Source organism: Mesoplodon bidens (assembly GCF_964165515.1).
Source record: "Mesoplodon bidens genome assembly, chromosome: X".
NCBI classification, from domain to species: Eukaryota; Metazoa; Chordata; class Mammalia; order Artiodactyla; family Ziphiidae; genus Mesoplodon; species Mesoplodon bidens.
The window spans coordinates 121,631,433-121,654,592 of record NC_138163.1 but is presented as its reverse complement, the minus strand read 5'-3'; positions in this window follow the sequence as shown (position 1 = coordinate 121,654,592).

Sequence of the window (23,160 nt, the reverse complement as noted above, 5' to 3'; positions counted from 1 at the left end):
CCACAGAAATCATGAATTCTATTAGGTAAAAAGATAGACCTTAGCATTTGATCCTGGACCTTGACTGTTACAGTTAAAAAGGATCTTACAGATGATTACATTTCCAGTTATATGTTAACTTCTGTGGGTAAATTACTGCTTCCTCAAATGAATAAGATTCAAGCCCTGGCTCTTTCACTTATTTTATGTGGATACTGAGACAAAGAAATATTTTCCTCAAGAACTAAAAAATTGCTGTTTTTATCAATTTAAAAGAATCTTAAACTTTTAAATAAAAATTCCTTTTTTTTTTTAAACCCAGGGGCTCAGGCTCCCTGCTCTGAGTTCCCTGTGTGTGTGTGTGTGTGTGTGTGTGTGTGTGTGTGTGTATACATATATATTTTTTTGGGGGGGGACTGCGTTGGGTCTTCGTTGCTGCGTGCGGGCTTTCTCTAGTTGCGGTGAGCGGGGGCTACTCTTTGTTGTGGTGCATGGGCTTCTCATTGCAGTGGCTTCTCTTGTGGCGGAGCACGGGCTCTAGGTGCACGGGCTCAGTAGTTGTGGCTCGTGGGCTCTAGAGCGCAGGCTCAGTAGTTGTGGCACACGGGCTTAGTTGTGGGATCTTCCGGGACCAGGACTCGAACCCGTGTCCCCTGCATTGGCAGGCAGATTCTTAACCACTGTGCCACCAGGGAAGCCCTTAAAAATACTTTTTAATAATCCATTAATAGAAACCAGAGAAGGAGGAGAATAAAACAAGTTTATTTCAGAGATTTAGTTAGGAGAGGGAGAGAGGGGGGGGGGAGAGAGAGAGAGAGAGAGAGAGAGAGAGAGAGAGAGAGGGAGGGAGGGAGGGAGGGAGGGAGGGAGGGAGGGAGGGAGGGAGGGAGGGAGGGAGGGAGGGAGGTGGGGGGAGAGAGCAAGGGCATGCCTAATGGTCCTAGGGTCAAAGTAAAATTTCTACTCAATTAAATCCGCCTTCTATCTGTACCTCTATTGTATTAGAGCACAAGAATTGATCTTCTGAATGATCCTAGTGAAAATCCTAAATGATCTATGATTCAATTATATTTCCTATACTCAACTTACTAAGGTAATAAAATATTTCATTTCAAAAGACATTTCAGCAATAAGAATTAGAATTAAGGTGGGTTAGATTTAAATTTTAATTAGTAGGAAAATTAAATTAACTAAATCCTCCATTCTTGAAGTACTTTGGTTAACTGAGTTTTACTGTAGTAAATAAAATTCAGACTGCATTTTTACTGAGTAGGTGATTTCTCCTATACTTCTAATTCAAAGCTTCGAATAAGTGCTGTTTAATTGCTTCCATGTCCTGGCTATTGTAAATAGTGCTGCAACGAACACGGGGGTGCACGTGTCCTTTTGAATTATGGTTTTCTCTGGGTATATGCCCAGTAGTTGGACTGCTGGGTCATATGATAGTTCTATTTGTAGTTTTTTAAGGAACCTCCATACTGTTCTCCATAGTGGCTGTATCAATTTACATTCCCAACAATAGGGTAAGAGGGTTCCCTTTTCTCCATACTCTCTCCAGCATTTGTTGCTTGTAGATTTTTTTAATGCTATTTAATTTCTATTTTCAATTTTTTTCAGACACATATAACAGCCATGAAGACTGCCTTCACTCTATCTTTTTATCAAGTGATTCTGCCTAAGAAATTTCATTTATTTGGTGTTCTGCTAGGATATAAATGCACACAAATATACATATATATGTATATAATTTTTATCTCTGTATATTCAGTATTCCTAAACTCTATCCCCAAGTCAAAATCTAAAAGATTCGGTTGCAGATCACATAGCTTCACCATTTGTATACGTCACTTAAAACAATATTTTTCAAAGAAGTTTTTGTCTCTGAAGGGGAGAATCAAAGAAATAATAATAAAAGAAACAAAATATTTTGTAGACTGAATTGAAAACTTAAAAAATATTGTTTTATCATTTACCTTCAAAAAGTGTTTTTCAAGTGTCTCCTTTCCAGAGCTACAGATGGTCTTTGCCATTTAGCATCCTCATCCCTGTTAGAAGAAGCCAATTTATATCATATCCCTATACTTCTAATCAAGGCTGCCCGATTAGTGCTCTGTTGAATGAATTGCTGCTGATTAACTGAAAATTATCCAGTGAAACTAACGATTTTCTCTCCAGACCCTGTGGGCCCATAAAACGTTCGTCAGAATTAAGGACAGGTAATTACGGTGTATGATTTGCCAAGAGACTAAACTTACTGAGTCAGTGTGAGGAGCCCAGGTTGGGGGTGATTTGATGCAGGCCGGCAGATCCCTCTTTCAAGGTTTGCTGTTTTCCTCTTAGCTCATGTCTCTTCCAGGCATTTCCAGGAGATGGTGCCTGGCAGCTCTTTTACTCAGTTTACAAGATAATCTCCCAGGTGTATCACGCAAGGAAGAGGAAAATAAGAGTCTTTCATCCCTGGTACTGTATTCTTTGGTAAGCAGCAGAATTTCTGGGGGGTGAAAAAGATCATTATAATTTTAATATGCTTTTAAGCTGCTGAAATATATAGCAGTCAAGACGGAGATGATGTATCTGAGTATATGCCACCCAGGTTATGCTGGTTAGGCTGCATCTGTAACAGTGTACTGAACAGATGTGAAGACGATGCCTTTCTAAATTGTTGGTCCTTGAGCTCCCAACAGAAAGAAAAAAAGGTTGGGGCAAATTTTTTAAGAGCAGTAAGAAGAATCCCCAACTAAATAAGACAAAACAATGGATATACAGGGAAATGTCAAGGACAGAAAATTCAAACATACTGACTGTAAGATATTGGAATTCAGGCTGTCTCCTTCTTCAGATCTCAAACTACAGTTTTATACATGGTATTGCTTGGTAGTTATGTCATTTTGGTACTTCAGTTAGTAAACCCATTAAATAGAATTTAAGATGGATGTGCCTTTTAATATAAGATGTGAGGACTGACAGATGTAAAGTATTTCTATTTAGATCTATGTATCGTATTTCAAAATAAAGACTGCCTAGCACTTTCTCACATACACCACTAATGTACATGGTTAAACGAGGGAAATATAATTCATATAAGTCTAAATGGTCTTTTGTTAAAGGAACTTTAGTAGTCTTCCATTACTATTTATTGAACCTGCCTTTTCTAGATATAAATCATCCTAGGGCCCTACTGAAGCTTTCTATGAGACCATCTCCCTTCATTTTATATTTTAGTTCAGCATCTTGTACTAAAAGAGATTGTCTACTTATAGATGTAAGGGTGTAACAAGAGAATCCTGTTTTGAGCTGAGGAATTAATATTAAATGAAATTTCTCCACTTGATAAAAGATCATGGGTGAGGAAAAAACTCAACCAAAAGTGTTCATTTTTTTCCCCTTTTAAAAAGATTTCTTCAAATGAGGAACATGGAAGCTCAGAACTGGTTGCAGGTGTGAGTGAACCAGAAATTAGGTGAACCAAAAAAACAATTTCAAGAGACCCTTAAATGTGATGTCTTTAATGATATGCTGAGATAATCACTGAGATTGTGTAATGAACAAGAGGCACTCAGGATTAAAAAAAATAGCAGAGAAATTTGCTGAAATATTTGCTTCAGGCTTTACCAAGGTAAGTGTTGTGAGGCAGGAATGAATGGTTGAATTAATCAGGATTTCAATCAGCCTTGCTTGGTTCAAGCCTTGGCTTCACCACCAATGATCTATGTATTTTGGCTGAGTCGTGTCTTCTCTGTGTCAGATGAAAGCACGGGCCAAAACCTGTGGGTCTGGTGTGGCCAAATATGCTTATCAGTAAGCTGAGTGGCAAAACACTTGGGCACTACTACTGTCTAGCTTACCCTCTTCCCCCTAGTACTCCAAGTTACAATTTTACACCCGATCCTTGTTCGTCAACTAATCCTAGCATAGATATTAAACGATGAGGTATCATTCGTACCTCCAGACCTTCATGCAACTTTCTTTTAAGTAACCATTATGTACCAGAAATTGACCTTTCTACAGCTAAATAAATTAGTTTTGGCTAATAAGGCTTAAAATGACAGTTGGTGAAGAGAGAGAGGATGCTTTATTTCATAGTCTTTCTCCTCTCTTTATTCCTTCATGAAGAAACAGCTGTCTGCGTAGTAGCATTAAGGTGACTCCATCCCTTTCTTCTTTCTTAGCAAGAATGACTACAAATTGACTTTGGGCACCACCTTTAAAAAAGACTCGTAATCCCTAAGAGATCCTGCTATTTTGAAAGAAAAGTCTGTATTCTGTATTTAGTCCTGGGCATTCTTCCAAGAGGAAGATGTAAAAAAGATGGAAGAGTTCAAGAGAGTGGCAAATAAATGATCAAGGGGCTTCCACAGCATATTGGAGTCAAGTAAAATTCTTCAAAAGAATCATCAGATCTATAGATTTTCCTCCACACTTTGAGTTTTTAAAGTGAGCATTCATAGCTTAAAATTACTTCTTAAAGAGGGTTTTCATATATACAGTCTTTCAACAGCCTTGAGAAAGACATCAGAGTAGGTATAATCTGCATTTTACAGATGAAAAAAATGGACATCTGAGAGATACTATGACTTATTCAAACTCTGATGGCCATTGATAACTTAAAGAACCCAGCCTTGGAATCTGATCTCATACTTGTGCCACTCTTCCAAATGGACTGATATCCCCCTTCAGTCTGGACAGGAAAGGGCCAGAATTATTTTTTCCAGTCTCTAAATATATATTCTCTTTGACCTGTAATTGATGGTATATCCTTCAATCTCCTTATTGTCTTGTTTCTAATCATTTCAAATGCTGCAGACATATCTAGTATTAGTATATTTACCTTATTTGATTTTGAGATTGGGAATCCTCAGAGAAAGAGGACTATTTTTATGTGTTTTGTTCAACAAAACTGTGTTAAAACAAGTCAAGTAATCTTTTTGTTACTGTCTTAAGAGGATGTCAGAAAGGATTTAAGGGGCCGATCAGAGATCAGCAAGCTATGGCCCATGGGCCAAACATGCTTGCTGCCTGTTTTTGTAAATAAAGTTTTACTGGAACACAGACACACTCAGTCTTTTATGTGCTGTCTATCTGCTTTTGTACTACAGTGGTAGAGTTGGGTAGTTTTAACAGAGATTGTATGGCCTTCAAAGCCTAAAATATTTACTATCTGGCCTTTTACAGAAAAACTTTGCCAACTCCAGGCCTAAATAATCATATATAGTGTCGTTCCCTGAAAAGTGACCAAGGCACAAGCAATGTAGAATGGGCTGTCCTGTTTCTTTCTATGAATCTGATACTTCACAAGATGTTATTATTTCAGGGAGAAAGAGTATTTTTTTTGATACTTAAGGTAATAGGAAGTAGAGGGAATTGTAAGAGAATCTGGCAAAATTACATGGAGCTCTTCAGAAGGGGAATTACATTTAGGAGAGTTACTCTACAATCAATCAAGGGAATGAGAGGGAGAATTGCATGAGGTAAAGGTATGAACTGGGGTGGAACATTGAGAAGTGTTTCTCATAAGCTGATTGGTACCCTTTATAAAACACAGTAAATTTCCTCATGCCAATCAAAATCCAAACTTAAGTTTAAAAATCATTTAAATTATTAGAGTTTATTTTTCTTTGCTTTTAGCAAAGAAAAAACTAGCAGGCTTTCTTTATTACATGAGTAAATCCTGAATCTTGGGACATGGATTCAGGTTAAGCAGACGTTAGCACGAATTGTTGTGTGTCAGCTATTATAAAAACAAACTTCTAATATCCCATCTTTTGAGATTTATGGAGGTGACTTTCCTTTTCTTTGGAGATGATGAATGTGTGCTGACTGGCGCCGCTGTTTAATTATAGATGGCTAGCTGTGAGGAACGTGAAAATGATCTCAGCCATTTAAACCTCAAGGCAATCTCCCGATGTGACCTAAAAGGTGTGCATTTTATTTATGTAGCTATTTTACCTACTCACCCAGATTTCTACTGCACTTAGAAATTCCCAAATGCAGTGTCTACAATTATTCTGTAAAGGGTTTGAAATAACATTCCCTTCCTTCTCATTCTTGTTCCCAGGAAATTTTTGCTTCAAGGTGCATTTGGGAAATAGTGCATGGGAACAGTGCATGGGAGTGGTATAGGGGAAAACAGAACAGACTTCAGACTCAGGCATACTTGGAAGGCCCTTTGAAAGGTCACCATGTGTTCAGGGAACTACAAATGGCTCACCATGCCTGGATGGCAGAGTGCATGCTGAGTGTGGAGAGAGACATGTCCGCAGAGGTGGTTGGGAGCCAGACAACGAAGAATGCTGTGTTCCATGCTAAGGAGCAGGGACAGTTCTCAAGGTAATATGGAACCGCTGAAGGGTTTTGAGACAAAAATGTAACACAATCAAATTTACAATATGGAAAAATACTCTGGCAGCAGGGTAGATGATGGACCAAAATGGAGAGAGTGAGGGTACATAGAGATTTGAGGGGCTGGTGTAGGCATTGAGGTTTTCAAGCAATGATGAGGTCTAAAGCTGGGAGTGTGTGAGGGTAGGGGATTGAACTGTTTAGGACATATTTGTGTGGCTTAACTGATAGAACTTAATTTTAACAGAGATAAGGGTGAGGGAAGGGTCAGTTTAGGGGCTGAGTTGACTATAATAGGAAAGATAAAGAGAACAAGGGTTAATGCCTATCAGACTTACTACTCATGCCCAGAACATAGGCCTGCCAAGCAAAGTGTTCTTGTGATTTGTCAGACAATAGGAGAAGATTTTTTTAAAAAGTAAAGGAAACAAATCAAAATTTAGGTGATAATGACAGATGATGGCAAGAGAGAGGATACATCCACAAAGATAATATACACAGTCACAAGTACAAGTGCCAACTGCCAGCAAGAAAAACTGAGACAGCATTGTCTCCAAAGGCGGTGGTCCCTCTCTAGACAACTTTGCCTATATGGAGCTTCCTTGTGTGAAAAGAATATCTGCCTGGATTCCCCGTAACTAAGACCCTCAGACTATGGTTTTAGCACACATTTAGGAGATGACCAGCAGGGAGTGGAGAAGTGAGAAAGAAAAGTTAAAGCAGCCAATACAGAATGTGTTAATGAGTCATTACCACTGTGGGCAACTGGGGGCTCAACGTTACTAAGAACCTCTGGTAGACAGTATATAACATGCCTCAGCATTGCCCCATCTGAGTGGCAAAGAAGGTATTTATCCACCAATTCTAGTGTGCTACTGGTTAACGGGTTAACCAATGACAACTTCCAGGCCCTTCCAACCAGCCCTGTGCTTGAGCTAAGCATACTACCATGGGCAGAGAAATCCCTGAAACAAAGAGTTGTGGTTGCAGGAACAGTGAACGCAAAGGCATATGAGCAGGGTTCTGACAGAGCCTACTGCATATAGATACACCCTAACAAGGGCAGTACACCCACTGTATCTATGCTTTGAGTTTGAAAGGGTAGAATCTTACTTAAAATTAGACAAGTTACTTATTCCAATGAAGGAGGTTTTCTACCTTTTTGGAACCTATCTCAGTATATAGATATACTGGTATTTAGAAGTCTCAAACTTCAATGTATCAATATATCAATGATTTAAAACATTAGTAAATAGTGATCCATGGTGATGTAATCCTGTACACAAATGCTGAAAGTGTAGAGATAAATATGAAAAGTTGCATGTAACCATTAAAACTGACTCAGATATATCTAGAGGAAAAAAACACATTCTACAAGCAATAAATGCTGGAGAGGGTGTGGAGAAAAGGGAACCCTCTTACACTGTTGGTGGGAATGTAAATTGGTGCAGCCACTATGGAGAACAGTATGGAGGTTCCTTAAAAAAACTAAAAACAGAACTACCATATGACCCAGCAATCCCACTCCTGGGCATATATCAGGAGAAAACCATAATTTGAAAAGATACATGCACCCCAATGTTCATAGCAGCACTATTTACAATAGCCAAGACATGGAAGCAACCTAAATGTCCATCAACAGAAGAATGGATAAAGAAGATGTGGTACATATATACAATGGAATACTACTCAGCCGTTAAAAAGAATGAAATAATGCCATTTGCAGCAATGTGGATGGACCTAGAGATCATCATACTAAGTGAAGTAAGTCAGACAGAGAAAGATAAATATCATATGATATCGCTTGTATGTGGAATCAAAAAAATGGTACCAGTGAACTTATTTACAAAGCAGAAATAGAGTCACAGATGTAGAAAACAAACTTATGGTTACCAAGGGGGAAAAGGGGGGAGGGATAAATTGGGAGACTGGGATTGACATATACACACTACTACATATAAAATAGATAACTAATAAGAACCTACTGTGTAGCACACGGAACTCTACTCAATACCCTGTAATGACCTATATGGGAAAAGAATCTAAAAAAGAGTGGATATATGTATAACTGATTCTCTTTGCAGTACATCTGAAACTAACTAACAACATTGTAAATCAACTATACTCCAATAAAAATTAATTAGAAAAACACATTCTGTGCTCTAAAACACTGCCATTTCCTAAAATGAAACTACTAAGATATATGGTTTTTGCCTAATATAAGTATGTAATTATTGATTTTGAAAAAAATAAACAGACTAAGGCACAAGATGCCTACAACACAATAAAGCAGCAATCCCAACTCTCCGTTATTCTGGAATTGGACATAAAAAATTAAGCAGAAATATGTGTTGAAAGAGAACAAAGTTACAAAGTCAACTATGAAATGAAAGAATTGGATTAATTGCCGAGTAACCTGGAAATGAGAAATACAGCACTAAGATCAATTTTTGATAATCCACTGATGGGTTTTTCCAGTTTTAGTATTTTCCTTTCTTTACATCTCCTGGTTTCCTCTTTAAATGCAAAGCTACTGGAAATGGGTTAGTAAAGAAATCATTTGTATTTGAGTCTGCTATCTTGAAGGTCCCACTCTGCCACTCGCTGGCTATGTAGCCTTGGATAAGTTACTTAACCTCTTTGTACCTTAGATTCCTCATTTGAAAAAATGGTGATTATAAGAGTACCTACCTCATAGGGAGGTTATGAGGATTAATAAATTGGTATATGTAAATTAGAGTACCTGACACATAATAAGAAATACCCATGTTTTTGTTAGTGTTAATATTAAGCATATATACTTGTCTTCTAGGTGAAGAGCAAACTGTCATAGGTTATGGAATTTGACTGCCATAAATCACACAAGAAGTGTATCAGAGTATTCTTTTTAAAGACTTTTAACCTTCAAAAGAATTGACTTAGACTAAGGATCCTTTTGCATTCCAGAGGCAAAACTAAGACCAATGGTAGAAGTTTCAGTCTGACATGAGGAAGAAGTTTTAGTCATTGCAGCTGTCAAACAATGAAGGCTTTGAAGTCATGCACTTGCTGACATGGGAGGTATAACAGTCTGGATGATTGCTTATTAGTGCTGCTGGAGAGGGAGTTTGTGCATCAGAGAAAAGGTACAAATAAATGATCTTTCAGATTTTTCTAATTTTGAAAGTCAATGGTTTCACAGTTTGTCTCTAAACTCTTTCCAATCTTCTACCTTACTATTTCCTTATGCAAATCCTCTGCTCTAGACACACAAGCATACTCATAAACACTCAAGTTTTATGCTTTCTCATCATTTGTGTTTTCTGTCATTCTCTCCACATTGAATGCCATTTTCTTAACAGAATAGGGCAAGCATTTAAAAAGTATAAATCTTATTAAAAGTTATACAGCATATCGTATCTTAAAGCTTAATTTCTATGTATAATATAACTAGGACCAACTTTTTTTTTATAGCCATGTTATACTTGGTCCTGAAATATTTAAATGAATATATATGAAGGCTGAAGAGACAAATTACCTCTCCAATCCACATACCCATCGTTTAGAAAGGAGTAAATAAGGCTTTGTGATCTAACTTATACTTGAAGTAATAAAAATCTCTCTAGTTTTTTAGATTTTAATTTATACTCGAATTTACCTCTGAAAATATTTATACTTCAACATTGAAATTAAATGAGGTAAATGAAAGTGTGTCTTTATACCATGTTTCATAAAAATATATCTATTAGTACTTTCAAGGAAAGATTCCTGGGGTAAAGAAGGCAAGTGAATGAGCTGCTAGCCATAAATTGGTCCAAAAGTTTCACATATTTTTGATTAGAATGCTTTATTTAAATGGAAGTTTACTAGGAAGGGTAGCATGAAAAATTTCAAGCTGCTTTAATTGAGGAGGTGGTCGGGGAAGAAACTGCCTGGAAGACCTGTAGGGTAATGGGAGTGCTCTTTGAGGCTGGGCCAGTGAAGGGGACAATCCTTCTTGCCCTGAGAATCAGGACCATTTTCCTGGCCCAAAGGCAGCACAAGCTTGCTCTCGAAGGTATATCTGGAAGGGCAAATGTGAAATTTTGTGTGTTTACATGAGCTAAATAAGCATTTGAAACAGGCCCTGTGGATTATAACATCATTTCCTGATATGACTTGAGAATCTACATTGGCTTTTCCATGTGGGTTTTAAAACCCCCAAATTATGTCCTGCCATCTTGATTTCCTAGTGTTTTATATAAAATCATTTATCTTTTTCCAATTTTTTATTATATAGAACTTTAGGTATTCCTGGGGAAAAAGTATTAATACTAAAATATGTGCTTTCCTATCAGAAGTAATAAAATAAGTTTCAGATCTTTCCCTTTTTTCCATAAAATTCCAAGAGGAAAAACATTTAGAAAATGTAGACTGTGATTGAAGGATTCTACTGAGGATACATGATTAAAAAAATCAAATAATACTTGAGCAGGAATATGCTGTTTTGAGATCATTGTCGGGTTACAATTTTTCCGTTATTTCAGGGTGAAAAAGATGAGTTGCTATTGTTTCTTGCTCTGCTCAAATTGAGGTTTTTGGCTACATTAATATTTGTAGTTATTTTTCCATTACTCATGAAATACCACAAACACTCGGCAATAATTGCACCTGTTTTTTTTTATGAGCATATATCTCCCCTGAGAGACTTTATGAATTCACATATGTTCTTAGAATCTTTTTATGATGCATTAATAATATGTTTGACAAAGCACATGCTTTCAATATATTTACTGAAATGCTTTTTCTACTGCTCCCCCCCCCAAATCGTTTACCTACATGATTCATGAAAAATAATTTAGATATGCAGATGACTATGCATGAATGCAGAATGGTCTCAAGGGTGTAATGTATATATTAGAACCTCTTAATTACCCATGCCTCCATCTCTAACTCACAGGAGGGGAAGGCCCTCCCTTAACTCACAACCCACCATGATGTATTTAGTCTTGGATCCTACATAACAGGACTCAACAGAAAAAAAAGTGGTTCCATATTAGAAAACAAACAAAAAACCCCACTGTTTTATCTAAATGATTGAGAAATTTAGTCCTTTCTTAAAAATTGTAAAACATTTTGTTATATTTATGTAATAATCATTTCCTACCTGAATTAGGAACGAAACTCTCTGCTGATTCATTATATGAATTTATATGAATAAGCAAATCAATTATTACCAATACCAAATTCATTTTAATTCCTGTCAAATATTAATAGAACTATAGAGGATGGGAATCACAATGAAAAAAATGTTTTACTTTTTTCTTTTTCCCTCCTCACAGCACAATCTTTTTAAATGATATTACTGAAGGAATAAAATATATGGATTTTTTTTCCAGCATCAAGTGAACTTGGAAAGGTAAGCTGGGACAAAGTGAGAGAGTAGCATTGACACATATACACTACCAAATGTAAGACAGCTAGCTAGTGGGAAGCAGCTGCATAGCACAGGGAGATCAGCTCGGTCGGTGCTTTGTGACCACCTAGAGGAGCGGGATAGGGAGGGTGGGAGGTAGACACAAGAGGGAGGGGATATGGGGATATATGTATACATATAGCTGATTCACTGTTATACAGCAGAAACTAACACAACATTGTAAAGCAACTATACTCCAATAAAGACGTTAAAAAAATAAAATACATACAAAAATATATATGATAAATAATGCTGATTTTTAATGGGTGTGTTTTAAAATATAGTTTTAAAGTATGTTTTAATTTTTGCACTGTATCGTCTTAAATAAGTAAAATAATGTGTATTGCAAAAAAATTGTCAAAACTTTAAACAGTCAATATATAGATTTTAATATAACTCACTCAAAAATCATGAGATTTAATTTCATGCTCAACTTATCAGAAAGAAAGATATTCAAAATAGAAATGGGTAGGCTCTATAACTTCTACTCAATGGCTATATCTATTAAACATAATTATGAATTAAAACAAAAAACAAAGGCTGGACTGGAAATTGGTTCTTAGTCATTATCTCTGAGTTATGACAAATTGGGGCATTCAGATACTTTTAACAGTGTCCCTCCTTTGGAAACCAGGCATTCAGAGTGCCCCAGTGACTCAGAATGGGGGTGTACAGATGAGAAAAGAAAAGAAGAACGCATTACTGTAAGAGAATACAATTCATCAATTCACAACCATATCCTGATTGCTATTTACCCTAGCACTATAGCCATGATCTCCCTCAGCCTTATCCTTGTCACTGTTGCCCTTAGTGCTAATTTTAACAGATTTTTACCTCTTTGGGATGGAGTGGTGAGCAGGGAACACAATGTATCACTGTGATATGTTATGAGTTTTCCTAGGAAGGGCCCCAGGGGTCTCCCATGTGAGTGTAACAAATCCTATATGTGAATCTCACTTTGCACACACATGCGCCGCCCCCCCCCCCACAGAGCAATAATTTAGCATGTTGCAAATTTCTCAACCTGATACAATTTCCCTCAGTGATTCAGGTTGCCTCTACCTCATGACAAGGATTTGGAGAAGGTTTGAAGACTTTACACAAAATCTTAGCTATCCATAGATGTCTTATATCTTAGGCTATATGAAAGGGAAGCAAGAGCGATCCTGAAAAACTGTTTAATTACAGGTTTGGTCAAGCCAACAATAAATATAAAGAAATAGCTTCATTTGCATAATAGATACTTTCAAGATCTGACCAATTGTGGTGCTCTACAAATTACATCACTGATTAGTCAGATCAAAAGTTACAGCAGGAGAGGACTTCCCTGGTGGCGCAGTGGTTAAGAATCCACCTCCCAATGCAGGGGACATGGGTTCAAGCCCTGGTCTGGGAAGATCCCACATGCCGCGGATCAACTAAGCCCGTGTGCCACAACTACTGAAGCCTGCGTGCCTAGGTTCCATGCTCCGCAACAAGAGAAGCCACCACAATGAAAAGCCCGTGCACCACAACAAAGAGTAGCCCCCACTCACCACAACTAGAGAAAGCCTGTGTGCAGCAACGAAGACCCAACGCAGCCCAAAATAAATAAATAAAAATTTTAAAAGTTATAGCAGGAGAAATCCTAGAACATTTTTGTCATTGGATTTGCATTTCCATACAAACAGAAAACCACGGTATACAGTTCCATCCTTTTTATAGCTTTGTAACTTTGGCTATCGCCTCTGTTGGATGACGACCAGGTACACTGGTATAGCTCCATAAAGCCTAATACTGGAAATAATTTAAAACCTCAAAGTCAGTGTCACCTTACTTATTTCACTTGCCTAATGATTTCCTCTCTTCCCATACAACCCAAACAGATATGTATTCACATTACTGGGAAGAAGAAACTCTCCCTATATTTACACAATGGAGTAATTTTTGTCCTTCTAATTAACCAGCATGAGCCAAATGTTTAAAAGGTTTCTTCTGAACATGCCTTTAATTAACATTCACATTTTCTAAATTAATCGTTACTGACCTTAACATGAAAGATACCTTTAAGACATGTTTCAAATAGAAAATAAATAAATAAATAAATAATTCCATTCAGGGAAATATACTAACTACCTGTGTTTCATAAGTCTTTGGTCATTGCTTTTTTCCTACCACTGCATAAAATATCCTAGAATTTGGAGTACTGGATAAAGGTCCTATAAACTACCTTGAACATTATCCCCATATCTCTATAATATCAAAATTAATGATGATTCATTAACATCATACAGTTTGCAAAATCCATACCATTCTGTGTATCATATAGCCTGGATTTTCCTGCAGGAAAACAGTGGCATACTAAATTTCAGAATATTCTTATGACTTTCTTTTCAAAAATGAAATCATTATAATTATTAAAGGAACCCACATGCGGGTGGTTTATATTGAAAATCAAAGTAAGGAGTTCCCAATGGGAAATACTTCGCAATGTACTTCAAGGATTCAATGGAACTAATGTCTTCTTTCTTCAAGAAATCATAACTCTGGCAAGACTCAAAGACAGAATCTAGCCAAATTTTACAATGAGAAAGAAAAGCTTTTCTAACAGATAAAAAAGAACACTGTCTATGGTACGTACAGCCAGGGACTTAAAGCATCATCTCTGAACTACCAATTTAAGAGGTACATAAATGTATCATCTACAAAGCCCTATTATTCAACATCTTGTCCATGGTGCTGAAGGTAAATGCTCTTCTAGCAACCTAGAGCTCCAGCATCAGACCAGTGATACACAGGCTGGCTGCCAGGGTGGGCCAAGTGGCTCACCTTGAAACTTTCGTCCTGTATGTCTGACTCTGCTTCTTGAGCTCCCTTATTCTGTGACTTGTACTTCTGTCCTCAATGGCAGAATCCTAATTATGTTCATTTTTTTCTCCCATGTCAACTTAGATTCTATGCTCCCTATAATGATTTTGCTCCCTATATTTATTTTATGTTAACCTGATGGTAGAATTTAAAACTTGTTACTGCTTCAGCTTGAAAGAACCAGCACGAAGATTCTAAAGTCCATCTATTCCAATCCTTTTTTTCAAAAAACAGGGAAAAATTGTGCCCTAGATAATGTGGTTTTCCGAAGGTCATATAGCTAGATATACAGTTGTAATTCCTTACTATAAAATTTCACATATTGGCATTCCAATTCTATATTCAAATGTTCTCTTCTTGTTAATGCATTTTAATTGTTATCCAGATGAATTAATCCTATTACAGCTATTTAAAGGGAAGAGTGAAAGCTTTGCTCCACATCCTTCTTACACACATACTCACTATGAACTACATGCTGGAGACTCATAAAGCACACATCCCTGAAAGGTGTAAGTGGAGACAAGCTAAATATGTGAAAATAACAGAGAAATATTCCCCTAAGTAACCATCCCTGGATATGTCACTAAGACTATGTCAAGTGAAAATAAATTTCAGGGAGGACCAACTTGGAGGGCCAGAGTGGTGGTGAGCAGAACACAAATTTTAATCCATGGGGAGTGCAACTTGGAGGCTGGTTGCAACAATTAGCAAGGTCTTCTAAAGGAGGTGTTCATGAACAGCTTGAAATGTCAGCAAACTTCTCCATAAAAATACCACTGAAAAAACAGCTGAACCCTAATTTTATGATGGAAGAATAAGTTTTCTTTTTCTAATATGTTCTGGTTTAGAGAACTTACTGCATTTCCCCCCTTTTCATTTAAGATGAGAAAACTGTAACTTATATTCTTGCTGAATGAACCATGAAAAAAATTTTATAGACAGTTTATAGATAGGCCCTGAGTCATGGATTATTACCATAACTGCCAAGAAGGCATCTGCAATTCCTAGATTTCTCAAAACTCCTGCTGTAACCCACCTACCATACAGATTCCTCTAGTCTTTCATGTTACTTCTGCACTGAAAAGTCAATATAGTTGTAGTAAGTTAGGGTTATTTCTTCAGTAATTATTCACTCCCTCCCCTCCCTACTTTAAAGGAGGAGTACACTTCCATGCCCCATTGTTGTTGGCTTTGGTCATGTGATTTGCTTTAGCCAATGTTATGTTGGCACATCTGACTGTGTGCTACTTCAAGACTATGCCTTAAAGAGGCACTGCTTGCTTTGTTTGATCTCTTCTCTAGGAGAGTTGACCTCTTTCATCTTAAGAAGAAACATGTGGGCTTCCCTGGTGGCGCAGTGGTTGAGAGTCCACCTGCCGATGCAAGGGACACAGGTTTGCGCCCCGGTCCGGGAGGATCCCACATGCCGCGGAGTGGCTGGGCCCGTGAGCCATGGCCGCTGAGCCTGCATGTCCGGAGCCTGTGCTCCGCAATGGGAGAGGCCACAACAGTGAGAGGCCCGCGTGCCACAAAAAAAAAAAAAAAAAAAAAAGAGAAGAAGAAACATGCCCAGGTAGCCCTTTGGTACAAGCATGACACCCAAGTGGACCAAGTCTGAATCAAACTCAAGGCCTGGAGCCAAACCCAGCTGAGCTCAGCCTACATCCACTAAACTCCAGCTGAATCACAGAGAAATCAACTCTTACTGTAAGCCACTGAGATTTTGTGGTGGTTAGTAGCACTAGCTCACTGATACAATGGTTATTACATATGTTATTTGTTGCTCTGCTGTTTTTCTATTTGTATATATTTTCCCTTTTCACCAGACTGGAAGACACTTGTACAGTTTGATACATATTTTTACCTTTTTCGGTGCCCCCTAAATGCAAAACACTGTAACTACTCAATATATCCTAGTTTCAGAAGCCAGTTTCCCTGTACTACACACTGGAGTAAGTCTTTACTGTACTATTGACAGCTCTCAGCAACAAACATTGCATTTCAGTAACAATCTCAGAATATGTTTCAGAAGCACAGAGGCTAAGCAACTCAACAGGATAGTCAGAAGAATTAAGTGAGTGGAGAATTCTTCACATGGGGGCATTGCTGGTGTTTTAAGACACTTTTCCATTCATGGTAGAACAACTTTCACACATAAATGAAAAGGCCATTTTTCTCAAGGAAAAATAGCTGATTTTAGTAGCACAAGGCCGGAAAAGCCCTTTATGGAGAGACTACTGTTTTCCCATTGGATTTCTCCATGAATCTGGTATTTAGAGCTACCTCATGGCTAAGAGCTGATATATTTACTATTACTCTTCACAAAAGGGCACAGATCAAGCAGGGCAGCCGCAAGGTGACCTTTACTTGTGCTCAGTCCAACCTTTCCCACCCATTTATAGTAAGACACACAGTCCTGGAATTTATTCTGTCTTCCCTGAGGTAGAAGGTCAAGGATATATGACAGAGCTAAAGGAAACTAAGGGCGTGATGAGAGAAAGAGAAACAAGGGAGCCAGTGAGAAGAGATGGCATTTGCACACAGGTGAGCTCTGTAGGGTCACAGCAGGTAGGGGATCCAAACACAGAGCTAGAGACAGAGCACCGAGTCATGTAACACTGTGCGAGCTCCCCACCTGAAACAGTGTTCCCACCCCCACCCCCAAATCTGAACTGAAGTTTCTTTTTCCACTTAATTTTTAATGCCTGGGCAAAAAGTCAGGGGAAAACAATCTGTAATTACTTACTTTGACAGATAATCTAGTCTTTGCCATTTCCATTGTACAGCACCCCAAAATGTAAGGCAACAATATATATACCAATGTATACATGCCATACATGCCATACACTATTAGAGTTAGGAAAAACTGTCCGGCTAGTTTATTGAGATGAATTTTCTTTATTCATCTAACTGAGAAATGTCTTACATATCCAAGTAACACCAATTCAACTATGGGCTGATAGACATTTAACGCATTAAAGATCATGAAAAAATGTATTAAGGGAGAGGATAAAGAACTCATAGCAACTCCCAAATTCTATCTATCAGTGGCAGCAGATGAGTGCTTAGCCAGTCTGTTGAAAAGATTTAATTACATCTCTTTCTTACCTTGAATGTCTGAATCAATTTGACAGGCTGCTTTAAAGCAATGGTTGTCTAAAAGAACAAACTTCCTGAGGCTGGTGAAGTGAGTCCCCCTAACAGTAAGATTTATTAATAGCAAATTAATGATTGTCAAATCTAGGGCTCAACAATGACAAAGCTCTGTTGGAAAGTACCATATTCTTTCTGTGTGACATTTTTAGCTTTAAATGTTTGCCTGTTCTGTTCCTTGAAATCTTGACATGTAAAATCCTGATATGTCATCTTAGGAGCACTCCTAGTTAAGATCCCTGCAAGAGGCTTAAGGAGGGAAGAAAGACTGAAAAAATAAAATAACCTGCTTTGGTTTTGGTGCTATTGCTAACTTATCCAATGTTAGCAAGATGTTTTGCACAAGAGCTAAAAAAATATAGCACAGATTCTCTGGGGCTTGAAACAAAAATAAGAACAAATCCTAAGGAACTTAGATTACAGAAAGGTAAAGTTTTAATCTAAAAAATAAATTAAAACCTTTGGTATTCAACAATATTTTAGTTCTTGGCTTTTCACAGTCATTTGTCATGCTTTTCTCAAGACACTATTAAGGGTGGAAATGTTTCAGGATATTCTGTAGGCTATGGAAAATATTTGCCTATTAACAGATTGTTGCAAAGTTTGTACAGCGTTCTTTGAGAATATCTGTACCTTTTTTAGAATTGTATTATTATAGAAATGAACTCTTTTCCTTGCCATTTCTCTCATGGGCACTTGGAATCAGAATTTGTTGAAAAGATAGGCATCACAGCTGCTTTTCTATTCAAGTTTTTTTCAAGCTCAGGGATGAGGGGAAGTCTGAAGAATGTTTGTGGCTAGGCTGGAAATCAATGGAAAACGTGTTATGGTTTTACAACAAATCAAGTAGCACAGATTTGCTTTGTCTTTAGGAGTTAATCTACACTCTCTAAAAATGCTCAAAAAGCCAGTTAAAGCAATTGAAATAAAAGTCTTTGCTGGAACCCCCTAGAGAGAACACATTGCTATGTCACATAGCTCTCACAAATGAGTGGGAGAGATCATCTTAAACCTTAAACTGTGTGTTTTAAAACACATGCCAATTGCTCTGATTCTTGCCATTAACAACTTCAGAATTAGCTTACAGATGGTAATCTCCACAAAGCAGTGACTTTTGTGTGGGAAACACAGGGAAGAAAGGTAGGTTTTTAATTTTTTTTCTTTTCTTTTTTTTTTTTTTTTTTTTTTTTGCGGTACACGGGCCTCTCACTATTGTGGCCTCTCCCGTTGCGGAGCACAGGCTCCGGACACACAGGCTCAGCGGCCATGGCTCACGGGCCCAGCCGCTCCGCGGCATGTGGAATCTTCCCGGACCGGGGCACGAACCCGCGTCCCCTGCATCGGCAGGCGGACTCTCAACCACTGCACCACCAGGGAAGCCCTAATTTTTTTTTTTCTTTTACAGCAGAACAAAAGTGAACTAGGAGCCTCGGCACTATGTAGGAAATACAACAATATTCACGGAAGTGTATGTCTGGCATTAATAATTCAGAGGAAGTGATAAATAGTCAAGGGTTTGAGAGAGGCTGGAAATAAACTTCAAAAGTATAAAAGCTGGAAGCTAAAGTGTTGAAAATTTCCTTGGCCATTTAAAAATTCATATAAACCAGTACATAGTTTCAAACTAACACCTTGGTGTTCAAATTCTAACGCCTCCCATAACCCTCCCAGACTTCAGACAATACTACAAAGCTACAGTAATCAAAACAGCATGGTATTAGCACAAAAACAGACATATGGATCAATGGAACAGAGAGCCCAGAAATAAACCCACACACTTATGGTCAATTAGTCTTTGACAAAGGAGGCAATAATATACAATGGTGAAAAGACGGTCTCTTCAGCAAGTGGTGTTGGGGAAGTTGGACAATCGAGTGCAAATCAATGAATTTAGAACACACCTTCACACTATACACAAAAACAAACTCAAAATGGCTTAAAGACTTAAATATAAGACATGACACCATAAAACTCCTAGAAGAGATCACAGGCAAAACATTCTCTGACATAAACTGTACCAATGTTTTCTTAGGTCAGTCTCCCAAGGCAACAGAAATAAAAACAAAAATAAACAAATGGGACCTAATCAAACTTATAAGCTTTTGCACAGCAAAGGAAACCATAACAAAATGAAAAGACAACCTATGGACTGGGAGAAAATATTTGCAAATGATGGAACCAACAGGGCTTAATTTCCAAAATATACAAACGGCTCATACAATTCAATAACAAACAAAAACAACCCAATTGAAAAATGGGCAGAAGATCTAAACAGACATTTCTCCAAAGAGGACATACAGGTGGGCAATAGGCACATAAAAAGATGCCCTACATCGCTAATTATTAGAGAAATGCAAATCAAAACTACAATGAGGTACCACCTTACACCAGTCAGAATGGTCATCATTAAAAAGTCTACAAATAATAAATGCTGGAGAGGGTGTGGAGAAAAGGGAACCCTCTTACACTGCTGGTAGGAATGTAAACTGGTGCCACCACTATGGAAAACACTATGTAGGTTCCTCAAAAAGCTAAAATTATAGTTGCCATATGATCCAGTAATCCCACTTCTGGGCATACACCCAGATAAAACTATCAATATAATTCAAAAAGATACATGCACCCCTATATTCATAGCAGCACTATTCACAAGAACCAAAACACAGAAACAACCTAAATGTCCAAAGACAGATGAGTAGATAAAGAAGATGTGGTGCATATATTCAATGGAATGTTAGCCATAAAAAGAATGAAATAATGTCATTTGCAGCAACATGGATGCAACTAGAGATTACTATACTAAGCAAAGTAAGTCAGAAAAAGACAAATACCATATGTTATCACTTATATGTGGAATCTAAAATACGACACAAATGAACGTATCTATAAAACGTAAACAGACTCACAGACATAGAGAATAGACTTATGGTTGCCAAGGGGGGTGTGGGGGAGGGAAGGATTGGGAGTTTGGGATTAGCAGATGCAAACTATTATATATAGGATGGATAAACAACAAGGGCCTACTGTATAGCACAGGGAACTATATTCAATATCCTGTGATAAACCATAATGGAAAAGAATATGAAAAAATATATATATATGTAAAACTGAATCACTTTGCTGTACAGCAGAAATTAACACAACACTATAAATCAACTATACTTCAATAAAATTAAAAAAACAAAACAAACAAAACCAAATTCTAATGCCTCCATTTTTCTGCCCAATTCCAAATAATAGTCCCGGATATAAGACTGGAATAGGCTCCAAATATAAGAAATTGAGATAGAAAAACAGTGTGGCTGTTTATTTTAAAGCTGAGACAACAAGTAATCCCTAAAATATTAGTCATTTGTTTTTATATTACCAAAAAACAAAAACAAAAACAAAAACCCGACTACTAACAGTGAGGAGTGCTGTATTTCTTCCGATTGTTTTAAGTGGTCTAGTGTTTTACAACGTGATATGATTCTGCCCAGAAATAAAGGAGAGGGAAGGATCACAAAAAAGACTAAGTTGGCCAGAAAGAAATGCCCTGCCACTTTTCAACAGTAGAAGAGAGGTGAGGTAGACAATTCCAACTAGTGACTGGTCCCCAAGTCATTTTTATTTGCCTTGGAAGTACAATGCAGGCTGTTTAGTTTTATATTTTCTTCTCAGTGGTACTTCTTTCAGGCAATATTACTATGGAGGACTACTCAATTACAATGGAGGAGGGAAACTTGAGGGTGACATTAGAGAGAACCAAACAGCTCAGAAAGCAGGAAAATGATCAACAGGAATTAGATATCTGCTGTCATTACCCCCAGTGGCAGATAATCCATGCAAAAATAATTAGAGGTCAACTTGTTTATGCTATATGCTCCTGTATCATTCACTGAGTACCTCCCCTCTCTCCTCCCCCTAAATGTGAAGGAATGTGGCTTTCTATGACTGAGGAAACTAATTCTAAGAAAGATTTTCATCATAATAATGGTTAGGGAGCATGGACAGAGAACAAATGATGGGTCACATGTTATTTCAGAAAAATCCAGTGCTTTAAATTATAGTGCTTGAAATTCAGGCACCTGGAGCTTAAACCTAAGAAATTTCCTTGGAGACAGTCCTTCCTTGACTACTTTCAAAATGAAATATATCCATTTCACCCACCTTCTCAAATAATGGGGTGTCTCGGCTTATATTTAAATTAATTTTATTCCTCTTTAGTCTCTAGACAGCCACCCAACTCTTGCCTTCACTCAGAAGGGCTCCATTTTCAAAATCTCTAAACCTGAAATCACCTCTCACTAGAGAGTTCTCTTTCTCCACCGCTTTCACTTCTTCACAGACAGTTCTCTTCAAATATCTCCTCCCGTTTCAACCAGATGGCCGGGCTATAAATTTTAGAACTTCTCAGGAAGTTCCCATGGCCAATGGGATAAAGTACAAACTCCTTAACAAGATAGGCAGGGCTCTCCACTGATCTGGTCCCACAAACCTCTCTATTCTCACCTGCCTTCTATTGAGTTACATTACTCACATCTAGTTTCTGCTGAATGCTATTTCTAATCTTCCAAGAGGATAGCTCACCTTTTACAGTAACATGCTAAAAAACATTGTTTCCTTACTGCCTATCCAATGAAAACTGACTGCTCAGCCTTGGCATTCAAGGTCCTCCATATCAATTCCAGGATTTTACAACCCTACAATGGAAAGCTTAGTAAATATTAACTCTGAACTTGGGAATCAAGGGCAGGGATGAGATCACAGGTAGGGATCAAGTGACCCCAGCTGTGAGAAGAAAAAGGCAGGCTGCAGAGTCGGGGAACCTGCTGGGACTGACACTGCAAATGTTTTCACACATATATCTAATGCATACTTTGTGACATAGACATTTTTACACTGAGCAAACCAAGGCTGAGAAAGTTAAAGTAACTCCCCCAGAATAACAAAGCTTATAAATGTCACAGGCACGGTTCAATGCGAGGCATCTTTCAATCCAGAACCCCCTTTATTTCCAATGCGCAAAGCCGCCTTCTAGTATTTATTTCCACATTGAATGTTTCTACCATCACAATCATACTTACATTTCTAGGTCCAGACAAAATTCACAAAGACTTCCTTGAATTGCCGAACAATATATGGTCATTTATTCCTTGGAGAACTGTCTGCATAAGATGAAAGCGGTCTATACCTTTGTTGTCCAGTAAGGTAGCCACTAGCCACAAGCGGCTACTAAGAACTTGAAATGTGGCTAGTGAGACTGAGGAACTAGATTTTAAACTTAAATGTAATTACATTAACTAGCCACATGTGGCTAGTTGATTGCTAGCTTTAGGTCTCTGCTATTCAAAAGTGGTCAGTCAGCATTGGCATCACCTGATTCAGCCTATAATTAACTATGTTGAATCTCAGGCCCCGCCTCAGAT